Genomic DNA, 3,609 nt, shown 5'->3' with positions numbered 1-3,609 from the left:
CCGTTATACTTTTTTACATTTTTTTCTTCAATTTTGAAAAAATCAATTAAAATAATAAAACTATTGTAGCATGGTGATTTCGGTCGATACATGGTTTAATCGACCTAGGTTAGCAATATTGACCTCGGACTGCGTCCTCGGTCAATATTGCTAACCTAGGTTGATAAAACCATGTATCGACCTCATCACCATGCTATAATTGTATATTATACATGTACTGGACCGGAAGCCAGAATATTTTGTGTGTGACCGTTATACTTCCGGTTTACTTAATTAACTTAAATTAGCAAGGAAATATATAACAGTTTAAAGGTTGCTGCTCTAGTTATGGTAATATAAACATTCTTCTGTCAAGTATGTAAGTTTCAAATCTCTACCATCTACATTGTATCTGCAGAAACGCAAAAGTTCAAAATTGCTTTTATTCTATACTGAAATCGTTCTGTCAACTATTTTTATTAGGTGCAGTTCGTCTAAATGATTACAACTCCTCCAATAACAGAAGAAGAGTTGAGATTTTCCTCAAAATTTCAACAAATAACTATGAGTGGCGAGGTCTGTGTGGAGGAGACTGCTGGTCCCGAAACAACACGAATGTTGTGTGCAAACAGTTCGGTTTCAGGTAAGTCATACCACACACATGTATCACTTAAAACTCAAAAAGTACAGGTGGATATTTTCTCGTTTAAAATGTTCACGTCATGACTCGTTGAACTAATCGCTATGAGGAAGTATTGAGGCGTGTTTCTTCCTTAAGAGAGTTTTCTGTTTTCGTTGAAAAAATCTATAATATCTTGATATGATTTGCCGTTATTATAAACATGTTCATTGTTTGAATTCTCCGAGACTAGTGTTTACATTTATTCAGATGTTCCAGAATGGTACATTGTAAGTGTCGTCAAAATGGTACATTGTAAGTGTCGTCAAAATGGTACATTGTAAGCGTCGTTAAAATGGTACATTGTAAGTGTCGTCAGAATGGTACATTGTAAGCGTCGTTAGAATGGTACATTGTAAGTGTCGTCAGAATGGTACATTGTAAGTGTCGTTAGAATAGTAAATTGCATGTGTCGTCAGAATAGTACCTTGTAAGCGTCGTTAAAATGGTACATTGTAAGTGNAGAATGGTACATTGTACATTGTAAGTGTCGTCAGAATGGTACATTGTAAGTGTCGTCAGAAGGTAAAATTTTAAACGTCGTCAGAATGGTACATTGTTAGTGTCGTTAGAATGGTACATTGTACATTGTAAGTGTCGTCAGAATGGTACATTGTAAGTGTCGTCAGAAGGGAAAATTTTAAACGTCGTCAGAATGGTACATTGTTAGTGTCGTTAGAATGGTACATTGTACATTGTAAGTGTCGTCAGAATAGTATATTGTACATTGTTAGTGTCGTCACAATGATACATGGTACATTGTAGGTGTCGTCAGAATGGTACATAGTAAGTGTCGTCAGAATGGTTCATCGTAAGTTACGTCAGAATGGTACATTGTAAGTGTCGTCAGAATGGTACATTGTAGGTGTCGTCAGAATTGAACGTTGTAAGTGTCGTGGGAAAGGTACATTGTAAGTGTCGTCAGAATGGTACATGGTAAGTGTCGTCAGAAGGGTACATTGTAAGTGTCGTCAGAATGTTACATTGTAGGTGTTCCAGAATGGTACGTTGTAGATGTTGTCAGAATGTTACATTGTTAGTGTTGTCAGAATGTTACATTGTTAGTGTTGTCAGAAAGGTACATTGTAAGTGTCGTCAGAATGGTACATTGTAGGTGTTCCAAAATGGTACGTTGTAGATGTTGTCAGAATGGTACGTTGTAAGTGTCGTCAGAAGGGTACATTGTAAGTGTCGTCAGAATGTTACATTGTTAGTGTTGTCAGAAAAGTACATTGTAAGTGTCGTCAGAATGGTACATTGTAAGTGTCGTAAGATTGGTACATTGCAAGCGTTTTCAGAATGGTACGTTGTGAATGTCGTCAGAATGGTACATTGTAAATGTCGTCAGAATGGTACATTGTAAGTGTCGTCAGATTGGTACATTGTAAGTGTCGTTAGAATGGTACATTGTAAGTGTCGTCAGAATAGTACATTGTAAGTGTCGTCAGATTGGTACATTGCAAGCGTTTTCAGAATGGTACATTGTGAATGTCGTCAGAATGGTACATTGTAAGTGTCGTCAGAATGGTACATTGTGAATGTCGTCAGAATGGTACATTGTAAATGTCGTCAGAATGGTACATTGTAAGTGTCGTCATAATGGGACATTGTAAGTGTCGTCAGAATGGTACATTGTAAATGTTGTCAGAATGGTGCATTGTAAATGTTGTCAGAATGGTACATTGTGAATGTCGTCAGAATGGTACATTGTAGGTGTCGTCAGAATATTACATTGTAAATGTTGTCAGAATGGTACATTGTGAATGTCGTCAGAATGGTGCATTGTAAGTGTCGTCATAATGGTACATTGTAAGTGTCGTCAGAATGGTACATTGTAAATGTTGTCAGAATGGTACATTGTAAGTGTCGTCAGAATGGTACATTGTAAATGTTGTCAGAATGGTACATTGTGAATGTCGTCAGAATGGTACATTGTAGGTGTCGTCATAATGGTACATTGTAAGCGTTTTCAGAATGGTACATTGTAAATGTTGTCAGAATGGTACATTGTGAATGTCGTCAGAATGGTACATTGAAAGTGTCTTCTTCTTCATCTACTACACCTGCCATGCAAATGTAGGTCAAATTCGAGATCATCACGTCATCAAAGAAAGAACAAGGGCCGTGATTACAATACAACAGGGAACACTAATGATATATATCGCACAAGGAAATCGAATATTTCCCAATGACATCATCAGTGCGGCAGTACAACCTCCCCACAATTTATCCTGCTTTTTCATTCATGCGTATACAAATGTATATTGTTAATAATTATAGTATTTTATTGTGAAGGATTTCTGAAAGTATATACAAAATGTCATGGTTCATGAGAGGAATATCATTATCATTAAAGATCACCTGGCCTTTTTTTCTGTACTATTTCAATGATCTCCATGAAAATATTTCCTTTGTTCATATTTTGCCAACGTTTTTTATATAGATTTTGAGTGTAAATCACGTTTTGTTGACCCTTTTTGCTGGTATTCTCGTGTTGTTTTTCCATAATGGGTGGTCTGGGAATGAGCAAATATTATGTTGTCATTTTTGGAATGAAAGTACAACGCAAATGCTTTTGATTTATGATAAAACAGTTGTCACTCTCAGTCCAAGTTTTTCGGGCTCCTGGCCTTCTTCAGGGGCGAAAGTCAATGATGGATTCAAACTACGTCAATTTGTTCTTGACGATTGTTTTATCATTTATCTTTTTTTCATATAGATATATTTAAAGTCGTAAAATTTACTCTTTTTAAAATTATTTTTGGGAAATGGTTCTTATTTTTTTTCATTACAGAATGACATCTTATATAAAAAAAAAAAACTACAAGAAAATACAAGAATACGTTTTTTGTACACCTATACGATACATTGTTTGATAACTGCTGTTTCATTTAAAACCAATTCCTTGGCACCCCCTGCAGGATTTTTGCGAGATTGCAGTCCAAATATTG

The sequence above is a fragment of the Mizuhopecten yessoensis genome, unplaced genomic scaffold (genome assembly GCF_002113885.1).
Source record: "Mizuhopecten yessoensis strain PY_sf001 unplaced genomic scaffold, ASM211388v2 scaffold6169, whole genome shotgun sequence".
Lineage (NCBI taxonomy): Eukaryota > Metazoa > Mollusca > Bivalvia > Pectinida > Pectinidae > Mizuhopecten > Mizuhopecten yessoensis.
This window is presented reverse-complemented; position numbering follows the sequence as displayed.